We start from the raw sequence: 25,150 nt of genomic DNA, 5'->3' as shown, positions 1-25,150 counted from the left end.
GTCCATCTCTGAATCAGGTGCACTGTACGGAGACGCGGTTGCGGTCACATTAGCGTACATCTCTGAATCAGGCCCACTGTACGGAGATGCAGCTGCGGTCACATTAGCGTCCATCTCTGAATCAGGCCAACTGTACGGAGACGCAGTTGCGGTCACATTAGCGTCCATCTCTGAATCAGGTGCACTGTACGGAGACGCGGTTGCGGTCACATTAGCGTACATCTCTGAATCAGGCCCACTGTACGGAGATGCAGCTGCGGTCACATTAGCGTCCATCTCTGAATCAGGCCAACTGTACGGAGACGCAGTTGCGGTCACATTAGCGTCCATCTCTGAATCAGGTGCACTGTACGGAGACGCGGTTGCGGTCACATTAGCGTACATCTCTGAATCAGGCCCACTGTACGGAGATGCAGCTGCGGTCACATTAGCGTCCATCTCTGAATCAGGCCAACTGTACGGAGACGCAGTTGCGGTCACATTAGCGTCCATCTCTGAATCAGGTGCACTGTACGGAGACGCGGTTGCGGTCACATTAGCGTACATCTCTGAATCAGGCCCACTGTACGGAGATGCAGCTGCGGTCACATTAGCGTCCATCTCTGAATCAGGCCAACTGTACGGAGACGCAGTTGCGGTCACATTAGCGTCCATCTCTGAATCAGGTGCACTGTACGGAGACGCAGTTGCGATCACATTAGCGTACATCTCTGAATCAGACACAGTACAGAGACGCAGTTGCGGTCACATTAGCTTCCATCTCTGAATCAGGCCCACTGTACGGAGATGCAGCTGCGGTCACATTAGCGTACATCTCTGAATCAGGCACACAGTATGGAGACGCGGTTGCGGTCACATTAGTGTACATCTCTGATTCAGGCCCACTGTACAGAGACGCAGTTGCGATCACATTAGCGTACATCTCTGAATCAGACACAGTACAGAGACGCAGTTGCGGTCACATTAGCGTACATCTCTGAATCAGGCACACTGTACGGAGACGCAGTTGCGATCACATTAGCGTACATCTCTGAATCAGACACAGTACAGAGACGCAGTTGCGGTCACATTAGCTTCCATCTCTGAATCAGGCCCACTGTACGGAGATGCAGCTGCGGTCACATTAGCGTACATCTCTGAATCAGGCACACAGTATGGAGACGCGGTTGCGGTCACATTAGTGTACATCTCTGATTCAGGCCCACTGTACAGAGACGCAGTTGCGATCACATTAGCGTACATCTCTGAATCTGGCCCACTGTACGGAGACGCAGTTGCGATCACATTAGCGTACATCTCTGAATCAGACACAGTACAGAGACGCAGTTGCGGTCACATTAGCTTCCATCTCTGAATCAGGCCCACTGTACGGAGATGCAGCTGCGGTCACATTAGCGTACATCTCTGAATCAGGCACACAGTATGGAGACGCGGTTGCGGTCACATTAGTGTACATCTCTGATTCAGGCCCACTGTACAGAGACGCAGTTGCGATCACATTAGCGTACATCTCTGAATCAGACACAGTACAGAGACGCAGTTGCGGTCACATTAGCGTACATCTCTGAATCAGGCACACTGTACGGAGACGCAGTTGCGATCACATTAGCGTACATCTCTGAATCAGACACAGTACAGAGACGCAGTTGCGGTCACATTAGCTTCCATCTCTGAATCAGGCCCACTGTACGGAGATGCAGCTGCGGTCACATTAGCGTCCATCTCTGAATCAGGCCAACTGTACGGAGACGCAGTTGCGGTCACATTAGCGTCCATCTCTGAATCAGGTGCACTGTACGGAGACGCGGTTGCGGTCACATTAGCGTACATCTCTGAATCAGGCCCACTGTACGGAGATGCAGCTGCGGTCACATTAGCGTCCATCTCTGAATCAGGCCAACTGTACGGAGACGCAGTTGCGGTCACATTAGCGTCCATCTCTGAATCAGGTGCACTGTACGGAGACGCGGTTGCGGTCACATTAGCGTACATCTCTGAATCAGGCCCACTGTACGGAGATGCAGCTGCGGTCACATTAGCGTCCATCTCTGAATCAGGCCAACTGTACGGAGACGCAGTTGCGGTCACATTAGCGTCCATCTCTGAATCAGGTGCACTGTACGGAGACGCAGTTGCGGTCACATTAGCGTCCATCTCTGAATCAGGTGCACTGTACGGAGACGCAGTTGCGATCACATTAGCGTACATCTCTGAATCAGACACAGTACAGAGACGCAGTTGCGGTCACATTAGCTTCCATCTCTGAATCAGGCCCACTGTACGGAGATGCAGCTGCGGTCACATTAGCGTACATCTCTGAATCAGGCACACAGTATGGAGACGCGGTTGCGGTCACATTAGTGTACATCTCTGATTCAGGCCCACTGTACAGAGACGCAGTTGCGATCACATTAGCGTACATCTCTGAATCAGACACAGTACAGAGACGCAGTTGCGGTCACATTAGCGTACATCTCTGAATCAGGCACACTGTACGGAGACGCAGTTGCGATCACATTAGCGTACATCTCTGAATCAGACACAGTACAGAGACGCAGTTGCGGTCACATTAGCTTCCATCTCTGAATCAGGCCCACTGTACGGAGATGCAGCTGCGGTCACATTAGCGTACATCTCTGAATCAGGCACACAGTATGGAGACGCGGTTGCGGTCACATTAGTGTACATCTCTGATTCAGGCCCACTGTACAGAGACGCAGTTGCGATCACATTAGCGTACATCTCTGAATCTGGCCCACTGTACGGAGACGCAGTTGCGATCACATTAGCGTACATCTCTGAATCAGACACAGTACAGAGACGCAGTTGCGGTCACATTAGCTTCCATCTCTGAATCAGGCCCACTGTACGGAGATGCAGCTGCGGTCACATTAGCGTACATCTCTGAATCAGGCACACAGTATGGAGACGCGGTTGCGGTCACATTAGTGTACATCTCTGATTCAGGCCCACTGTACAGAGACGCAGTTGCGATCACATTAGCGTACATCTCTGAATCAGACACAGTACAGAGACGCAGTTGCGGTCACATTAGCGTACATCTCTGAATCAGGCACACTGTACGGAGACGCAGTTGCGATCACATTAGCGTACATCTCTGAATCAGACACAGTACAGAGACGCAGTTGCGGTCACATTAGCTTCCATCTCTGAATCAGGCCCACTGTACGGAGATGCAGCTGCGGTCACATTAGCGTCCATCTCTGAATCAGGCCAACTGTACGGAGACGCAGTTGCGGTCACATTAGCGTCCATCTCTGAATCAGGTGCACTGTACGGAGACGCGGTTGCGGTCACATTAGCGTACATCTCTGAATCAGGCCCACTGTACGGAGATGCAGCTGCGGTCACATTAGCGTCCATCTCTGAATCAGGCCAACTGTACGGAGACGCAGTTGCGGTCACATTAGCGTCCATCTCTGAATCAGGTGCACTGTACGGAGACGCGGTTGCGGTCACATTAGCGTACATCTCTGAATCAGGCCCACTGTACGGAGATGCAGCTGCGGTCACATTAGCGTCCATCTCTGAATCAGGCCAACTGTACGGAGACGCAGTTGCGGTCACATTAGCGTCCATCTCTGAATCAGGTGCACTGTACGGAGACGCGGTTGCGGTCACATTAGCGTACATCTCTGAATCAGGCCCACTGTACGGAGATGCAGCTGCGGTCACATTAGCGTCCATCTCTGAATCAGGCCAACTGTACGGAGACGCAGTTGCGGTCACATTAGCGTCCATCTCTGAATCAGGTGCACTGTACGGAGACGCGGTTGCGGTCACATTAGCGTACATCTCTGAATCAGGCCCACTGTACGGAGATGCAGCTGCGGTCACATTAGCGTCCATCTCTGAATCAGGCCAACTGTACGGAGACGCAGTTGCGGTCACATTAGCGTCCATCTCTGAATCAGGTGCACTGTACGGAGACGCGGTTGCGGTCACATTAGCGTACATCTCTGAATCAGGCCCACTGTACGGAGATGCAGCTGCGGTCACATTAGCGTCCATCTCTGAATCAGGCCAACTGTACGGAGACGCAGTTGCGGTCACATTAGCGTCCATCTCTGAATCAGGTGCACTGTACGGAGACGCGGTTGCGGTCACATTAGCGTACATCTCTGAATCAGGCCCACTGTACGGAGATGCAGCTGCGGTCACATTAGCGTCCATCTCTGAATCAGGCCAACTGTACGGAGACGCAGTTGCGGTCACATTAGCGTCCATCTCTGAATCAGGTGCACTGTACGGAGACGCGGTTGCGGTCACATTAGCGTACATCTCTGAATCAGGCCCACTGTACGGAGATGCAGCTGCGGTCACATTAGCGTCCATCTCTGAATCAGGCCAACTGTACGGAGACGCAGTTGCGGTCACATTAGCGTCCATCTCTGAATCAGGTGCACTGTACGGAGACGCGGTTGCGGTCACATTAGCGTACATCTCTGAATCAGGCCCACTGTACGGAGATGCAGCTGCGGTCACATTAGCGTCCATCTCTGAATCAGGCCAACTGTACGGAGACGCAGTTGCGGTCACATTAGCGTCCATCTCTGAATCAGGTGCACTGTACGGAGACGCGGTTGCGGTCACATTAGCGTACATCTCTGAATCAGGCCCACTGTACGGAGATGCAGCTGCGGTCACATTAGCGTCCATCTCTGAATCAGGCCAACTGTACGGAGACGCAGTTGCGGTCACATTAGCGTCCATCTCTGAATCAGGTGCACTGTACGGAGACGCAGTTGCGATCACATTAGCGTACATCTCTGAATCAGACACAGTACAGAGACGCAGTTGCGGTCACATTAGCTTCCATCTCTGAATCAGGCCAACTGTACGGAGACGCAGTTGCGGTCACATTAGCGTCCATCTCTGAATCAGGTGCACTGTACGGAGACGCGGTTGCGGTCACATTAGCGTACATCTCTGAATCAGGCCCACTGTACGGAGATGCAGCTGCGGTCACATTAGCGTCCATCTCTGAATCAGGCCAACTGTACGGAGACGCAGTTGCGGTCACATTAGCGTCCATCTCTGAATCAGGTGCACTGTACGGAGACGCAGTTGCGATCACATTAGCGTACATCTCTGAATCAGACACAGTACAGAGACGCAGTTGCGGTCACATTAGCTTCCATCTCTGAATCAGGCCCACTGTACGGAGATGCAGCTGCGGTCACATTAGCGTACATCTCTGAATCAGGCACACAGTATGGAGACGCGGTTGCGGTCACATTAGTGTACATCTCTGATTCAGGCCCACTGTACAGAGACGCAGTTGCGATCACATTAGCGTACATCTCTGAATCAGACACAGTACAGAGACGCAGTTGCGGTCACATTAGCGTACATCTCTGAATCAGGCACACTGTACGGAGACGCAGTTGCGATCACATTAGCGTACATCTCTGAATCAGACACAGTACAGAGACGCAGTTGCGGTCACATTAGCTTCCATCTCTGAATCAGGCCCACTGTACGGAGATGCAGCTGCGGTCACATTAGCGTACATCTCTGAATCAGGCACACAGTATGGAGACGCGGTTGCGGTCACATTAGTGTACATCTCTGATTCAGGCCCACTGTACAGAGACGCAGTTGCGATCACATTAGCGTACATCTCTGAATCTGGCCCACTGTACGGAGACGCAGTTGCGATCACATTAGCGTACATCTCTGAATCAGACACAGTACAGAGACGCAGTTGCGGTCACATTAGCTTCCATCTCTGAATCAGGCCCACTGTACGGAGATGCAGCTGCGGTCACATTAGCGTACATCTCTGAATCAGGCACACAGTATGGAGACGCGGTTGCGGTCACATTAGTGTACATCTCTGATTCAGGCCCACTGTACAGAGACGCAGTTGCGATCACATTAGCGTACATCTCTGAATCAGACACAGTACAGAGACGCAGTTGCGGTCACATTAGCGTACATCTCTGAATCAGGCACACTGTACGGAGACGCAGTTGCGATCACATTAGCGTACATCTCTGAATCAGACACAGTACAGAGACGCAGTTGCGGTCACATTAGCTTCCATCTCTGAATCAGGCCCACTGTACGGAGATGCAGCTGCGGTCACATTAGCGTCCATCTCTGAATCAGGCCAACTGTACGGAGACGCAGTTGCGGTCACATTAGCGTCCATCTCTGAATCAGGTGCACTGTACGGAGACGCGGTTGCGGTCACATTAGCGTACATCTCTGAATCAGGCCCACTGTACGGAGATGCAGCTGCGGTCACATTAGCGTCCATCTCTGAATCAGGCCAACTGTACGGAGACGCAGTTGCGGTCACATTAGCGTCCATCTCTGAATCAGGTGCACTGTACGGAGACGCGGTTGCGGTCACATTAGCGTACATCTCTGAATCAGGCCCACTGTACGGAGATGCAGCTGCGGTCACATTAGCGTCCATCTCTGAATCAGGCCAACTGTACGGAGACGCAGTTGCGGTCACATTAGCGTCCATCTCTGAATCAGGTGCACTGTACGGAGACGCGGTTGCGGTCACATTAGCGTACATCTCTGAATCAGGCCCACTGTACGGAGATGCAGCTGCGGTCACATTAGCGTCCATCTCTGAATCAGGCCAACTGTACGGAGACGCAGTTGCGGTCACATTAGCGTCCATCTCTGAATCAGGTGCACTGTACGGAGACGCGGTTGCGGTCACATTAGCGTACATCTCTGAATCAGGCCCACTGTACGGAGATGCAGCTGCGGTCACATTAGCGTCCATCTCTGAATCAGGCCAACTGTACGGAGACGCAGTTGCGGTCACATTAGCGTCCATCTCTGAATCAGGTGCACTGTACGGAGACGCGGTTGCGGTCACATTAGCGTACATCTCTGAATCAGGCCCACTGTACGGAGATGCAGCTGCGGTCACATTAGCGTCCATCTCTGAATCAGGCCAACTGTACGGAGACGCAGTTGCGGTCACATTAGCGTCCATCTCTGAATCAGGTGCACTGTACGGAGACGCGGTTGCGGTCACATTAGCGTACATCTCTGAATCAGGCCCACTGTACGGAGATGCAGCTGCGGTCACATTAGCGTCCATCTCTGAATCAGGCCAACTGTACGGAGACGCAGTTGCGGTCACATTAGCGTCCATCTCTGAATCAGGTGCACTGTACGGAGACGCGGTTGCGGTCACATTAGCGTACATCTCTGAATCAGGCCCACTGTACGGAGATGCAGCTGCGGTCACATTAGCGTCCATCTCTGAATCAGGCCAACTGTACGGAGACGCAGTTGCGGTCACATTAGCGTCCATCTCTGAATCAGGTGCACTGTACGGAGACGCGGTTGCGGTCACATTAGCGTACATCTCTGAATCAGGCCCACTGTACGGAGACGCAGTTGCGATCACGTTAGCGTTCATCTCTGAATCAGGCATACAGTACGGAGACGCAGTTGCGATCACATTAGCGTACATCTCTGAATCTGGCCCACTGTACGGAGACGCAGTTGCGATCACATTAGCGTACATCTCTGAATCAGACACAGTACAGAGACGCAGTTGCGGTCACATTAGCTTCCATCTCTGAATCAGGCCCACTGTACGGAGATGCAGCTGCGGTCACATTAGCGTACATCTCTGAATCAGGCACACAGTATGGAGACGCAGTTGTGGTCACATTAGCGTACATCTCTGAATCAGGTGCACTGTACGGAGACGCAGTTGCGGTCACATTAGCGTCCATCTCTGATTCAGGCCCACTGTACAGAGACGCAGTTGCGATCACATTAGCGTCCATCTCTGAATCAGGCCAACTGTACGGAGACGCAGTTGCGGTCACATTAGCGTCCATCTCTGAATCAGGTGCACTGTACGGAGACGCGGTTGCGGTCACATTAGCGTACATCTCTGAATCAGGCCCACTGTACGGAGATGCAGCTGCGGTCACATTAGCGTCCATCTCTGAATCAGGCCAACTGTACGGAGACGCAGTTGCGGTCACATTAGCGTCCATCTCTGAATCAGGTGCACTGTACGGAGACGCGGTTGCGGTCACATTAGCGTACATCTCTGAATCAGGCCCACTGTACGGAGATGCAGCTGCGGTCACATTAGCGTCCATCTCTGAATCAGGCCAACTGTACGGAGACGCAGTTGCGGTCACATTAGCGTCCATCTCTGAATCAGGTGCACTGTACGGAGACGCGGTTGCGGTCACATTAGCGTACATCTCTGAATCAGGCCCACTGTACGGAGATGCAGCTGCGGTCACATTAGCGTCCATCTCTGAATCAGGCCAACTGTACGGAGACGCAGTTGCGGTCACATTAGCGTCCATCTCTGAATCAGGTGCACTGTACGGAGACGCGGTTGCGGTCACATTAGCGTACATCTCTGAATCAGGCCCACTGTACGGAGATGCAGCTGCGGTCACATTAGCGTCCATCTCTGAATCAGGCCAACTGTACGGAGACGCAGTTGCGGTCACATTAGCGTCCATCTCTGAATCAGGTGCACTGTACGGAGACGCGGTTGCGGTCACATTAGCGTACATCTCTGAATCAGGCCCACTGTACGGAGATGCAGCTGCGGTCACATTAGCGTCCATCTCTGAATCAGGCCAACTGTACGGAGACGCAGTTGCGGTCACATTAGCGTCCATCTCTGAATCAGGTGCACTGTACGGAGACGCGGTTGCGGTCACATTAGCGTACATCTCTGAATCAGGCCCACTGTACGGAGATGCAGCTGCGGTCACATTAGCGTCCATCTCTGAATCAGGCCAACTGTACGGAGACGCAGTTGCGGTCACATTAGCGTCCATCTCTGAATCAGGTGCACTGTACGGAGACGCGGTTGCGGTCACATTAGCGTACATCTCTGAATCAGGCCCACTGTACGGAGATGCAGCTGCGGTCACATTAGCGTCCATCTCTGAATCAGGCCAACTGTACGGAGACGCAGTTGCGGTCACATTAGCGTCCATCTCTGAATCAGGTGCACTGTACGGAGACGCGGTTGCGGTCACATTAGCGTACATCTCTGAATCAGGCCCACTGTACGGAGATGCAGCTGCGGTCACATTAGCGTCCATCTCTGAATCAGGCCAACTGTACGGAGACGCAGTTGCGGTCACATTAGCGTCCATCTCTGAATCAGGTGCACTGTACGGAGACGCGGTTGCGGTCACATTAGCGTACATCTCTGAATCAGGCCCACTGTACGGAGATGCAGCTGCGGTCACATTAGCGTCCATCTCTGAATCAGGCCAACTGTACGGAGACGCAGTTGCGGTCACATTAGCGTACATCTCTGAATCAGGCACACAGTATGGAGACGCGGTTGCGGTCACATTAGCGTACATCTCTGAATCAGGCCCACTGTACGGAGACGCAGTTGCGATCACGTTAGCGTTCATCTCTGAATCAGGCATACAGTACGGAGACGCAGTTGCGATCACATTAGCGTACATCTCTGAATCTGGCCCACTGTACGGAGACGCAGTTGCGATCACATTAGCGTACATCTCTGAATCAGACACAGTACAGAGACGCAGTTGCGGTCACATTAGCTTCCATCTCTGAATCAGGCCCACTGTACGGAGATGCAGCTGCGGTCACATTAGCGTACATCTCTGAATCAGGCACACAGTATGGAGACGCAGTTGTGGTCACATTAGCGTACATCTCTGAATCAGGTGCACTGTACGGAGACGCAGTTGCGGTCACATTAGCGTCCATCTCTGATTCAGGCCCACTGTACAGAGACGCAGTTGCGATCACATTAGCGTCCATCTCTGAATCAGGCCAACTGTACGGAGACGCAGTTGCGGTCACATTAGCGTCCATCTCTGAATCAGGTGCACTGTACGGAGACGCGGTTGCGGTCACATTAGCGTACATCTCTGAATCAGGCCCACTGTTGGCTGTGAGGTGAACAAGATAAACCATCTCCCGGACAATATGTCAAACTGTGACACCTCAGCTTTCAAGACCGTTTTTGTAGGATGCACTGGGGCATATTATATGTTTTGTGGGTATACTGGGGCGTGATTTGGGGTATACTGGGGCGTGTTTTGGGGTATACTGGGAAATGATTTGGAGGTATACTGGGCGTGATTCGGGGTATACTGGGATGTGATTTAGGGGTATACTGGGCCGTGATTTGGGGTGTACTGGGACGTGATTTGGGGGTATACTGGGGCATATTATGTGATCGACTGCACATTGGAGTGTATGATGTGATTTTGGGGCACACTTGAGCATATGATGAGAATTGTGGGCACATTGTGGCATATAACGTGAATTGGACGCACCGTGTGGTGTATAATGTGAATTGTGGGCACTCTTTTGCGTAATGGGAGGAGGTATGGAGCACAAAGCATATTTTTGCACCTGGTTCCACAACTCTCTAGTTCAGTCACTGATACTACAGTATATACTGTATAATCATTAAGGTAGATTATCCCTGGGCGTATTTCATGTCATACATACTGCTGTGGTTGTGTGTGAATGTGCTGGTGCAATGTAACAAAGTATAGTTACCTGTAACAGCTGAGATGGATAACCGAGATTTCCTGCAATTCTATCTGTGTCTCATCGTCACCAGTCCTGTTACCAGCAGTGGATGCAGCCGCAGACTTTAATATACAACTTCACCTTTAACGAAACTTCATTAACCAAATATGCCTACCCCATGTACACCATATGGGGGGAGGGGCACAGTCACACAAAGCCAATAACCGGCTTGCCCCACTTCTTACTGCTGTACATTAGACCTCTGTGGGAATGGTCCTGATCGTGCTGAGAGTGACGGATGGCGTGCAGAGGAAGCAGGCATGATTTGGGGGGAGCCAGCTGCCAGCTGCAGGTAATGTGGTCCGACAACTGACGGCTGAGTGTGACATTAACCTGGCCCAGTTTTATGTAGAGCAAAACATGAGCCAGTACAGAGGTAGAGTCCTACATAAAGACAGAAAGAGGCAGAAGACAGATCGAAAGGAGCACTCTTTATACAGTATATGTGTATATATATATTTATATATATATTTATATTTTCTACTTCAGGGTCCATAGGGTATCCACATGATACCTTGGGGTATAGGCGATGGCAGCAGACATCAGGCACCTTCTGAGTTAAGTTTTCAGCCTCCCAGGATGCACTGGGGTCCCTTTCCTATACCCCGCCCCCAAGCCAAGGCATCTCAGTTTCGTAGGTGCCCGGCTCGGAGTCAGATCACCTGTTCAGAGGGGGGCTGCAGATACAGCCCCTGACAAGGCAGCTTTGCTACTGCTATGAGCGGACAGCAGGGACAAGCTAATTAGAGGTCCCTGCTGCCGCTCAGTCACCCCGCCGGGCCAGGATGCCGGTACTGATCCAGGGATCCTGGCGGATACCAGGGGTGTCAGCTAGCGGGGACCCCGATATATCCAGACTGTGGCCGGATTCAAGCGGACTCAGGTAAGCAGCGGGCACCCGCGGTGGGTACCCGCCGATTCACAGTCTTATTTGTCCCTAGGCAGGGGGCTCCCTAGGGGCAGGCTGCCCGTGGAAACAGGGACAGTGGGCTGCAGTGGTTAGGATACGCTCCGGCGTCCCAGGGGTTAATAGAATGCCAGGGGAGCGCGCCTTCCCTGTATCACAGCCAGCGCTTCCCCCGCTGCACAGTACCTTTCCACAGCGGTCTGACGGGCTGTGTCAGCGCTCCTCCCCCGGGCCCGCGTCCTCTGAGCTCCTCAGCGGCCATTTTCAAGCGAGAATATCATCTTCAGCTAAAATGTACCAAATGCAATGTACAGATAGCGGAGGGAGATGTGAACGTTGAGGGTTTATGTAGGGCATGTTATATTATATCACGCCCGATTTCTGTCACGGCACCTGTTCAGGAACCGCCCTGGTCTTATTTTGCTAAGGCACTTACAACCCTTGTGGGCCAGTTGGCGATGCCCCCTGTGTTTCCCCAGAAGGGGTTATCGCAGCAGGCAGTGGTCTCATCACTAATGCAGGAGTCCCCCAGGCAGTTGATGGTACCCCAGTGTCTCCCGTTTTCGCTACCCCAAAGGGCTCGCAGGAGCCTGTGTGGGTGATTTCATTGTCCAACACGGTGCAGAACCTGACGGACATTTTACAGGGGGAGTCACCATTGCGCCCTTCTAAGCTGCCTTTATTGTCTCAGATGGCTCAGGATGATGATGACATGACGTCTGATGACGGTGATATTATTGACTTTTCAGACCAAGAGCCCCTTCGTGCTACGGAGGCGGAGTCTTAAGTCTAAAGTCTATATACCTGGCCTTATACGGGCCGTCCGTGCGGCCTTGGTTATTGAGGATGAGGATCCCCCCGTGGCTAAATCCAATTACGCCTTCTTTAAGGATATTAAGGGAGATGCCAATGTATTTCCTCTATCTGGTCAGTTAGTGGACCACTTAGAGGAGGCGTGGAAAAATCCGGGTAAGCGGTTCCAGCCTCAAAGACGCTTGGCCTTTGCATACCCCTTTGCGGATAATTATTTTTCCAAATGGGAAACCCCTCCACAGGTGGATTCTCATGTCACACGCCTAGTGAGGAGTGCAACATTGCCCTTGCCCTCCATGTCCTCCTTAAAGGATGTTACGGATCGCAAGGGGGAAGTTTGCCTGAAATCCATTTATTCCCTTGCCGGAGGGGTTTCCAGACTGGCTATGGCCGTGTGCTGGGTAGCCAGAGCTTTGGAGCGCTGGACAGATAACTTGGAGGCGTCTCTGGACACTGACTCTTCAGCTGAGCAGGTGGAGTTAGTGGGCAATCCCAGAGACTCAGCCATGTACATTAATGAGGCAGCCTTAGATATAGGTCTCCTCACTTCCAGAATCTCCTCGGCAGCAGTAGCGGCTCGCCGCTCCCTGTGGTTGCGATCTTGGAAGGTGGATGCAGATTCGAAGAAGGGATTGGAATGCTTGCCTTTTAATGGACAGGTCCTGTTTGGCCCTGATCTGGATAAAATTGTGGCCACACTGGCAGCAGCTAAATCTGCATGTCTGCCATCTGCTGCAGTCCCATCAGGGTCTGGTACTTCGTCCTTTCGGCCCTATAGGGCCCAGGGTAAGTCCAGGATACAGTCCTTTCCAAGACAGTCAGGGGCCCAGAAATCTGCCAAGCCAAAGAAGCAGGCTTGGAGTACAAGACAGCCTACTCCCAAGTCGGATGATAAGCCTTCATTCAGCCTGACAGGACGGGCCTCCCCTTGGGGGACCCCAGAGTGGGAGGCTGACTTCTTCTGTTCTCCCAGTGCTGGTATCTGACTACCACGGACACTTGGGTAAGAGAAGTGGTCTCTCGGGGATACGCCTTCTCCTTCCGGCGAAGGCCTCCCAGACGGTTTTTCACCACAGGCCTTCAGTTAGATCAAGACAAAGCCCTCAAATTCCGGAAAGTGTTACACTATGCTCCAGGCTGGAGTTATAGTGCCTGTTCCGTTGCCCCAGAGGGGAACGGTGTATTACTCCAATCTCTTTCTGGTACAGAAACCCAATGGGTCTTACCGGCCCATCCTCAACCTCAAGATCCTCAACAAGTCCTTGAGGGTTCCTCAGTTCAGGATGGAGACCCTGCGTTCCATCATATTGGCAATGGAGCCTGGGGATTTTATGGTGTCGTTGGATATTCAGGATGCCTACCTGCATATCCCCATTTTCTCAGCACACCAGCATGTCCTCAGGTTTGCAGTGGCCGATCAACATTTCCAGTTTCAGGCACTGCTCTTTGGCCTGGCCACGGCACCTCGAGTGCTTACCAAAGTCATGGCAGTCATGGCAGCCCACCTGCGGATGCAGGGGGTCCGCTTGTTACCCTATCTGGACTACCTTCTGTTGTTGGCAGGGTCTCCAGAGATACTTCAATGCCATCTGCAACTGACAATATCAGTGTTGCAGAATCACAGTTGGTTGATAAACTGGAAGAAGTCCTCCCTGGTTCCCTCACAGAGGATGCTCCATCTCGGAGCCCTGTTGGACTCTCAACAACAGAGGATCTTTGTGACGGAGGTAAAGATCTCTGCATTGCAGGCAAAAGTACACAGTTGCCTGCAGAGTCGCTGAGTGTCTATTCACTCGGCAATGAGGTTACTGGGATCCATGGTGTAGATGTTCGACATGGTGGAGTATGCCCAGTTTCTCTCCAGACCTCTGCAGAAATTGATCCTCTCCAGATGGAATGGGTTGCCCCATCGGATAAAGACACATACAATAGTGCTTTCCCCGGAGGTACGTCTGTCTTTGGCCTGGTGGCTGCAGACTGCTCACCTAAACAAGGGGCGCCTCTTGTGGATTGCGGACTGGGTCCTTCTGACGACGGACGCCAGTCTCTGGGGCTGGAGAGCAGTAACAGGTCCACACTTGTTTCAGGGACAGTGGACACCAGCAGAATATGCGCTTCCAATCAACGTATTGGAACTTCGAGCAGTATTCAAAGCTCTTCAGCAGGCAAGACATGTTCTCCATGGAAAACCGTGGTGCAGGTACAGTCGGACAACGTCACCACAGTGGCCTACATAAACCGCCAAGGAGGAACCCGAAGTCAGGTGGCACTGACAGAGGTGTCCCGCATTCTGGCTTGGGCAGAAGGCAATCTCCCTGCCATCTCGGCAGTGTTCATCCCGGGAGTGCTCAACTGGGAAGCGGACTTCCTCTGCCATCAAGACATGCATCCATGGGAATAGTCTCTTCACCAGGAGGTGTTTCAACTCCTAGTGAACAGGTGGGGTCTTCTGGAGATAGACCTCATGGCCTCCCGACACAATAGCTAGCTGCCTGTGTACGGGTCAAGAACAAGAGACAAGGAGGCTCTTCTGGTAGACACTCTGTCGGTCCGGGGGACCTTCCAGTTTGCGTACCTCTTCCCTCCATTCTTCCACGAGTGCTTAGAAAATTCAAGCAAGAAGGAGACACACTCCTGTTGATGGCTCCAGCGTGGCCCAGATGTCACTGGTACTCAGATCTTCGGAGTCTCTCCATAGACACTTTGATGCTGTTGCCTCAAGGTTCGGACCTGTTGTCTCAAAGGCCTTGCCATTACCTGGACCTGGGTCGTCTGTCTTTGACGGCGTGGGTGTTGAGACAGCCCTCTTAAGGTCCAGGGGTTTTTCCAGCTCTGTAGTTAACACCATGCTCAGAGCTCGGAAGCCTGTTTCTGCAAGAATTTACCACAGAGTGTGGCATACTTTCTTTGAATGGTGTCGCCCTAGAGGCTATGATCCTCAGATGTTTAGGATATCCAGGGTTTTGGCTTTCCTAAAGGCGGGCTTAGATCATGGTCTTCGCCTTGCTTCCCTGAAGGTGCAAGTTTCTGCCCTATCAGTGTGGTTTCAGCGTAGGATTGCTACTCTTCCTGATGTCCGCACCTTTATGCAAGGTGTCCTTCGCATTCAGCCTCCCTTTGTTCCACCAGTGGCTCCTTGGGATTTGGCTGTGGTACAGAGGTCTCTCCAAGGACTGCCATTTGAACCACTTGGCTCAATGGATTTAAAATGGCTTAGAGCTAAGACTGTGTTTCTTCTGGCCATTGCTTCGGCCACAAGGGTGTCAGATTTGGGGACTCTCTCATGTCGCCCTCCCTTTCTGATTTTTCATAGGGACAGGGCGGTGCTTCGCACTCGCCGTGGTTTCCTACCTAAGGTGGTATCTAGTTTCCACATTAATGAGGAAATTATTATGCCGACCTTTAATTCCCCAGACCTCTCAGCTGGTGAGGCCTCCTTGAATGTGGTACGTGCTCTAAGGCTTTATGTTGACCGTACCAATTCATTTCGGAAGTCAGACTCCTTGTTTGTCCTCTATAGTTTCCGTAAGAAGGGTTGGCCTGCCACTAAGCAAACTTTGGCAGGATGGATTCACATGGCGATTTCTGAAGCTTACACTCATGAGGCCTTCCTGTACTGTCCTCTGTTAAAGCTCATTCTACTCGGTCAGTGGGTTCTTCGTGAGCAGCTCAACGTGGTGCCTCTGCTGTTCAGCTTTGCAAGGCAGCCACGTGGTCTTCTGTCCATACCTTTGTGAGGTATTATGCATTTGATACCTTTGCCTCTCAGGATGCTTCCTTCGGGCAGCGGATTCTCCCTGCCGCCATCGCCTATACCCCAAGGTATCCTGTGGAATCCTATGGACTTCATAGAAATAGAGATAACAAGGATAAGTACTTACCATATCTCATATTATAGTGTGTGTGTGTGTATATATATATATTAGGGATGTGCGCCGGACCATTTTTGCCGGATTTGGATTTGGTTCTAATTCGTCGTCCGGATTTGGATTTGCCAAACTGCGGTGACTGGCTTTGGATTTGGATTTGGATTTTTTTACAAAAATTGACAAAAAAAGCTAAAATCACATAAATTGGTTTTTTTTTTCTTCCTAGAGTATTATTAACCTCAATAACATTAATTTCCAGTCAATTTAGACCATATCACAGCTTATAATATTGTTTTCAACATTATTGGCCAAAGGTTGCAGTGAGCTGACTGGTTACTAAGCGACAAAGCAGCGGCACAACGACACAGACACAACACTATAAAGCACATCTATGTCACATTGCCACACAGCAGTGGCAGAAATGAAAAGTAGTGCACCCACCCAGTGGGGTACGGCCAGCAGAATCACAGTACTTGTTTACAAAGTGGGCTACGACCCTAGGAGTCACAGTGCACAATCTTATTCGCATTACACCGCACATAGTGCCCCTGATTCACATTACACCATAAAGTAGTGTCTCTTATTTATGTTACGACACACAGTAGTGCCCCTTTTACACAATGCCCACAGTAGTGACCCTTTTACACAATGCCCACAGTAGTGCCCCTTTTACACAATGCCCACAGTAGCGGTGTCCCTTACACAATGCCCCCAGCAGTGGTGCCCCCTATGCAGTCCCCTTAGTAGTAGGGTCCACTATGCAGTGCCCCCAGTAGTATGCCCCCCAGTAGTATGCCCCCCATTAGCAGGCCCCCCCAGTAGTATGCCACCCAGTAGTATGCCCCCCATTAGCATGGCCCCAGTAGTATGCCCCCCAGTAGTATGCCCCCCATTAGCATACCACCCAGTAGTATGCCCCCCCAGTAGTACGCTGCCCCAGTAGCAGGCCCCCCCAGTAGTAGGCTGCCCCAGTAGTAGCCCCCCCCTGTAGTATGGGCCCCCCCTGTAGTAGGCTGCCCCAGTAGCAGGCCCCCCCCAGTAGTAGTAAGTCCCCCAAGTAGTATGCCCCCCCAGTAGTATGGCCCCTCAGTAGTATGCCCCCCCCCAGTAGCAGGCCCCTCAGTAGTATGCCCCCCCCAGTAGTATAGCCCCCCCAGTAGTGCAGACCCCCCCCAATAGCATGGCCCCCCCGCACCCCCAGTAGCAGACCCCCCCAGTAGCAGACCCCCCCCCAGTAGCGCCCCCGGCCCTTGCACGGTGTGTTTGGGGGTCATTGTCATGCTGGAAGACCCAGCCTCGTTGCATCTTCAATGCTCTTACTGAGGGAAAGAGGTTTTTCCCCAAAATGTCACGATACATGTCCCCATTCATCCTCTTTAATATGTATCAGTCGTCCTGTTCCCTTTGCAGAAAAGCATCCCCGAAGCATGATGTTTCCACCCCCATGCTTCACAGTGGGTATGGTGTTTTTGGGATGCCACTCATCATTCTTCTCCCTCCAAACACGGCTTGTGGAGTTTATACCAAAAAGTTCTATTTTGGTCTCATCTGACCACATGACATCCCAATCCTCCTCTGGATCATCCAGGTGGTCACGGGCAAACTTTACACGTGCCTGGACATGGGCTTAAGCAGGGGGACCTTTCGGGGGCTGCAGGATTTGAATCCATGATGATGTAGTGTGTTACTAATGGTAACCTTTGTGACTGTGGTCCCAGCTCTCTTGAGGTTTTTGACCAGGTTCCCCCGTGTATTTCTGGGCTGATCCCTCACCGTTCTCAAGATCATTGATACCACACGAGGTGAGATCTTGCATGGAGCCCCTGGTCGAGGGAGATTGTCAGTGATCTTGTATTTCATCCATTTTTTAATAATTGTGCCAACAGTTGATCTCTTCTCACCAAGCTGCTTGCCTATTGGCGAGTAGCTCATCCCAGCCTTGTGTAGGTCTACAATTTTGTCCCTGGTGTCCTTAGACAGCTCTCTGGTCTTGGCCATGGTGGAGAGGTTGCAGTCTGTTTGAGGGTGTGGACAGGTGTCTTTTATACAGTTAACCAATTCAAACAGGTGCCATTAATACAGGTAACGAGTGAAATGTGGCATGACTGCGTCAGCAGTATATGATAGTCACATAAATAGTACAGTATCACATACATCAGAGAGAACACTGGCTTCACAGTGATTATTATTGTCAGTCGCATTTTCAATATGAAGTGTAGCGGGGAGCAGAGAGCTATGCTGCCCCTCACAGGGAGCAACATTCAGGACACAGACATAAAGAGCTTGATACAGAGATGGACGCTGCTGCAAAACAGCTGCAATGGGAAAATATGCAGCCGCCAGGATTTGTATTGAGGCGCCCACTGGAGGCTTCGCAAATCCATGCGACTGCATACAAAGACGCAGCGAGAGACATGTGTATGGGACCCTCTGAGTAATATAGAGCCAGTGACGTGTGTACAGGACCTTCTGAGTAATATAGAGCCAGTGATGTGTGTATGGGACCTTATGACTAATATAGAGCCAGTGATGTGTGTATGGGATACACTAACTAATATAGAGCCAGTGACGTGTGTATGGGACCCTCTGACTAATATAGAGCCAGTGACGTGTGTATGGGACCCTCTGACTAATATAGAGCCTGTGACGTGTGTATGAGACTCTGACTAATATAGAGCCAGTGACGTGTGGGAATCGGTATGAAATACTGCCAGCCGCATGGCCGGAGGTTCGATTCCCGGCAGCGCCTGGCTGACAAAAGCAGAGTTCCCGGCAGCGGAAGCCTGACAGGGCTGGAAATCCCGATCGCCGCTAAGGTAAGTATAAACTAACCTAACCCTCCTTAGGGGTGCCTAACCCTAACCTCCCCCTGTTCCTGGTGGAACGAGATAAGGTTCTTGGATACAGAAGGTTAATTAAGCCACACAAACCAGTATCTTGAAAAAAGATAAAATTTATTACAACAGATAACAAGATATGGAAGAATAATAGTTACTTAGCTTCGGAATATAAGATGGTTACACGATCCAGGAGCCTCCTCTCAGAATAGAGCTGGAACGAACAATATCCTGGCCACCAGCTGCAGTCTCTGGTCCAGGCATAGGGCAGGCCACTGGAAGCTTCTTTGTTCTTCGTTTATATAGTATCCTACTTGCATACCCATCTAACTCTTACTAATATGGGCATAAACCTACTTCAAAACTACTTTATTGGTTAACTACTGATAAGGACTTCTAAAACTTGACGCAAGCATAAATCGCAGTAGACAACGCCTAAAGGATTTATGGCCTGTCTACTTCCACATTCCTGTACCATTTCATGCCTGATACCACTTCATGTCTGATACACACATAAGAACCATGAATAGAAATGGCTGTCAGTAGCCATTTTTCTATCCCAATACAATCCACCCTTGGGCTTATGGTGTGGAAGACATGTATATCATGTTCTCATAGGAATCTTTCCTCCTAATCGGCATCAATTTAACAGAATCCAGAGTGTTACAACATTTCCCTACACAAAGAAATAATGCCTTGATCCCAAGATATCCCTAAATAAGCATATGCAGTAGACCAGTGAACCAACCCCCTATTTCTGAACAGGGTTGAACCACTGTAACCAACTTTCCTCATAATACTGTTTTAAAGGCCGCACTGCTCTCTTGGTTAACAAATGATGTGGAATCTGCTTGGTATAACTTGATTCCCATCTGTAAAGAATGTGGTGGGTATCAAACGTCCCAATGTACAATTACCAAATCCCCCATAGGGCAACCATTTGTATGCCTTTCTCCCACAAAGGTAATACACATCATCTGGAAGAATATATGGAATATTAGCCACCACAGTGTATACATTGGCCAAAAGATCTCTGCTCTTATCAGGATCAGGTGTTAATTGCATCATGTCTGGGGTATCACTACAATTACGTGTAATGTTAACAGAGCCCACCATTCCCTGGCAGTATTAACCAATTGAGCTCTTACATCCCGTATTTAAAATATCTTCCTACCCATCACATAAACACATCACATAAACATAAACAATCCCCTTTTATATGTGAATACTCTAATAAAACAGTGAATAATACATATGATTATATCAAATATATCAGTAAAGTAAAACTCAGTTCAGTGCAATGAAATCTTGAAAAAGTCTTGAGAATATTGGTGAGTGTGGGTCCAACCAATATAGGCACAAGTTCAGTCTTGCACAATGCACATAGATGTATGTAATGGTTGTGCCGTCAGATATTGTAACTCTTTTGTCCTCCTGGACCCTCTCTCCTGTATAAGAAATCACTCTCTGGCCATCGTCATCTCAGGCACGCCAGCGCCGTTCTCTCACCTCCAGCGACGATCCAACCAGCAACCTGTTGGCTTAAACAAATAAACAGTGTGAGATAAACCATAACAACAAAATAAAATAAGCATTTACTTATCCTGCTGCAATTATCTCTTACACCTGTCTCTATTCTCTTCCTACTAAACATTTCTTAACAACCTTAGTGTTTGTGTCTGTGCACCAGATATCTTACTTTAAAATTCAACCTTTTACCACCCTCCGGTTATCAAAATATATATATATATACATATACCGTATATACTCGAGTATAAGCCGAGTTTTTCAGCACATTTTTTGTGCTGAAAAAGTACCCCCTCGGCTTATACTCGAGTCAAGTGTAGCGCTGACCGGACGGAGTTCGGTCAGCGCTACACACTGCCAAACACACAGCCGCCGGAGCCGGCAGCTGCGTGTTTGGTGTAATCAGCAGCCGCTGAGAGTCTGTCAGACTCTCAGCGGCTGCTGCTGCTCCCACTGCGGGAGCCATCTTCCGGCTCCCGCAGTGGGTAATGGGAGAGACGTCGTCATGACGACGTCTCTCCCATACAAAGCGGCCGGAGGAGCGGACGGCGGCGGGACCAGGAGCGGGAGTTTCAGGTAAGTGATTTTTTTTTTTTTAAATTCTTACTACTTTTCTCTCTACTGGGGGGACGATTACTACAGGGGGCGATTACTACAGGGGGCAGTTACTACAGGGGGAACTACAAGGGGGAGATTACTACAGGGGGCACTACCAGGGGGCAATTACTACAGGGGGAACTACAAGGGGGGGATTACTACAGGGGGCACTACCAGGGGGGGATTACTACAGGGGGCAATTACTACAGGGGGAACTACAAGGGGGGGATTACTACAGGGGGCACTACAAGGGGAGGATTACTACAGGGGGCAATTACTACAGGGGGAACTACAAGGGGGGGGATTACTACAGGGGGCACTACCAGGGGGCGATTACTACAGGGGGCACTACCAGGGGGCGATTACTACAGGGGGCACTACCAGGGGGGGATTACTACAGGGGACACTGAAAGGGGGGATTACCACTGGGAGCACTACCAGGAGGGATTACTACTGGGGGCACAACCAGGGGGAATTACTACTGGGGGCACTACCAGCTGCTGCCATTTCCCACACTAGGCTTATACTCGAGTCAATAAATGTTCCCAGTTTTTTGGGGTAAAAGTAGGTACCTCGGCTTATATTCGGGTCGACTTATACTCGAGTATATACGGTACATCCTGCTCTAAAAACCCCAACATTGTATATATATGTGAACATTCCAGTTTCCTAAGCAACACATTCACTCATTCAATCATACTGATGTCAGTTTTGTGAATGGTATGAGGCATAGAAAACCCAATATACTCCATGTTGTTTCTGTAAAATGGGTGTCTGTCTGCTTGAATCTTCTTGGACATCCCATAATATCAACAAATCAGTCTGTGTCACATCTTCAGGAAAGTCGCTTATCTTGTATCACTCTGCTTAAGACAACTTCACTCCTGAATAAGTGTTTTGTAGCTGTTCAGTACAGCACTTGTCCTCCATCTTCTTGGTGGCAAACGATGAATTCAAACTGCCAGACTTGTGCAGTCATTTCACAGTATATGAGGCCTTTATCAGTAGCAAGCATGGTAGGCCACATGTCCAGCTGTTGGCAAATGTAACAGGTTTTTGCAATGTCTCTGACCATGGTTTGGATATAAGGAATCCCTTTGATTTGAGCTTGCTCGAATGTAGCTTCAGCTCCGTCATGGCTTAACAGTTCTCCTAGCACCATCAGTGCTGTCTTTGCAGTGAATTGAACATCATGTTCTGTGCTTAGTTCACTTGTGCACACACCATTGAAGCTGTAGGTGTATGTATCAGCATGTCCCACGTCGATCTTCCAGCTTTGGACAGCAGGGCATATAGACTTTGTGTCTAATGTCCATTTCTCAGCGTGAAGACTTACAGGGCATCCAGTCTTGTCAGTGACTTGGAAAACAGTCATAGATGCAACAAGTTCACTAGCCCCTTCTTTCTGCTGTCAGCTTGTAAAGTTAGCTGCTTTGCTTCAGCAAAGATCCACAACAATCCTGTGTGGGTGCACATAGCACCATAGTCCATGAACCAATAATGCTCTCTGTCTTGGAAATCTTCCCACCACTGTGGAGCTGTGATCATACAGAAATCCAGTATGGATAGTTCAAACATTGGTTTAAATTTTACTCGGCCAGCAAGTAGTGCTTTAAACTCCTTAATTAGCATCAGAGTTTCTGCCGTTGTCGTTAGCAACTGTGTGTCTTTCAGCTGCTTCAAAACCTTTGGCTGGTAAGGCTTTGTAAGGAAATACACTGGGATGCGAATTTCATTACCAAACACAATCTGCAACTTTGTCACAAAATATTCCCACAATCAGTGTGTCTGTACTGCATGTATGCCCCTTGTGGTTGGTCAGTGTGTACCCACCAACCCCTCCTTCACAATGAGCAAGTAAACCATGAACATCATTTGCAATGGTTGTTTCATCAGAAAACACATCTTATTCACTTTTTGCATTCTTAAACTCAACAATGACTCGTTGATCATGCCATGTAAAAGTAATGTCACAGGGGGAGTGTTCAATCTCAGGGGTATGGTCTATAACTGCAATCCTGCCTAATCCCCACCCCTTGCATTTTGTATCATTGGGCAAGGCAAAAGGCATCATCACCACCCATTCACTTAGCAACACCCCTCTCAATGGCCATGCAAACACATCTTTTTTTTCAATCAGTTCACATTGCATAGCAAACGGGACACTCCTGGACAAGTCAGACATACCATCATTCACCTTAAGAGTATCACTAACCAATGGCATGTTATCAGAAACTTCATCTGCATTCAATTTTGACTCTGATTTCTGGACATATTCATTGCATTCATGGATTTCATCAATTTGTTTGAATTTTATGAAATCATCAGAAATTTTCATCACACTGTCTGATCAAACAAATTTTCTGTAGTGTGACTATATTGTTTCATTTCTGTTTCAAGTTCTTTCTGACACACTTCTCTGTGTATCTCAAACTCACTAATTGCTACACTTTCTTTGTGTAATAAATCACTTATAAATAAAGCACTTATTTCTGAGCTAGCTGACATCTCAACTCTTACTTGCGAGGATTCACTCCCCCTCCCTTGGGAATTTCTGGGACAATGTGAATTCAGGCTTACTCTCTCTGTCTGTGAGACAGGCTTTATCACTGCATTCCTCTGAACAGATTTTACACTTCTTTCAACATATATTGGTCTATGCAAAATGTCACTATTTTTACTCTTATCAATACCAGGCAGTGAAAAACCAACATTATGCTTTTTCTGGAAATCAGCCAGCTGAAATCCCAATTCATTTTTCAACATATTTGCATAGTTCTTAAAAATCTTAAAATGCATTAATCTTGTTTGTTTCAACAACAGAAACACAAAGACAGTAAACAGACAACATACAGATTTACTGTGACGTACAGTATGCACTCTGTGACTGATCAGGTCACACCTCCCTCATTCACTCATGAGACAGAGGATTTTTTACATGGGTTTGCACAACCCTGCATTTGCACAACACTACGTTTGCACAGCAATGCTAAAACAATCGAGCAGATTTATGACTATTAACTCTCTGTATCCCACTTTCTAACACCACTTTAATGTTCCCGGTGGAACGAGATAAGGTTCTTGGATACAGATGGTTAATTAAGCCACACAAACCAGTATCTTGAAAAAAGATATCATTTATTACAACAGATAACAAGATATGGAAGAATAATAGTTACTTAGCTTCAGAATATAAGATAATTACACGATCAAGGAGCCTCCTCTCAGAATAGAGCTGGAACGAACAATATCCTGGCCACCAGCTGCAGTCTCTGGTCCAGGCATAGGGCAGGCCACTGGAAGCTTCTTTGTTCTTCGTTTATATAGTATTCTACTTGCATACCCATCTAACTCTTACTAATATGGGCATAAACCTACTTCAAAACTACTTTATTGGTTAACTACTGATAAGGACTTCTAAAACTTAACGCAAGCGTACATCGCAGTAGACAACGCCTTGTGGATTTATGGCCTGTCTGCTTTCCACATTCCTATACCATTTCATGCCTGATACCACTTCATGTCTGATACACACATAAGAACCACGAATAGAAATGGCTGTCAGTAGCCATTTTGCTATCCCAATACACCCCCCAAGTGCCTAACCCTAATCCCCCCTCTAAGTGCCTAACCCTTTCCCCCCCCTTCCCTGCTGCCTAAACCTAAGTCCCCCGGGGGAGTGCCTAACCCTAAGTCCCTCCCGGGGGTGTGCCTAACCCTCCCTCCCCCTAGCCTAACCCTCCCAGGTGGTGCCTAACCCTAAGCCCCCCCCCGGGTGCCCTAAACATACCCCCCCCCCCCCAGGCTGTCCGCTCACGGCGCCCGGCATCCCTTCGATCGCAGTGCCGGGCGCTGGACGCCCGGCATTTCACCCTCGCCGTGATATGACAGTCGGGAAGCCAGCTGTCAGTATTAAGGCAGCCGTTTCCTGACTGTATACCGACGTGTGTATGGGACCCTCTGACTAATATAGAGCCAGTGACGTGTGTATGGGACCCACTTACGTGTGTATGGGACACTCTGAG

At 49.7% G+C, this 25,150-nt stretch overlaps 1 protein-coding gene across 28 annotated transcripts in view; it reads left to right on the top strand.

The window, feature by feature from the left end:
• The window catches only part of NRXN3 (neurexin 3), a 637,781-nt gene that overhangs the window by 230,316 nt on the left and 382,315 nt on the right, over positions 1–25,150 (top strand). The gene's annotated exons all lie outside the window — the stretch shown is intronic.

This window comes from Taudactylus pleione, unplaced genomic scaffold (assembly GCF_031769625.1).
Source record: "Taudactylus pleione unplaced genomic scaffold, aTauple2 ptg000987l, whole genome shotgun sequence".
Lineage (NCBI taxonomy): Eukaryota > Metazoa > Chordata > Amphibia > Anura > Myobatrachidae > Taudactylus > Taudactylus pleione.
This window is presented reverse-complemented; position numbering and strand designations above follow the sequence as displayed.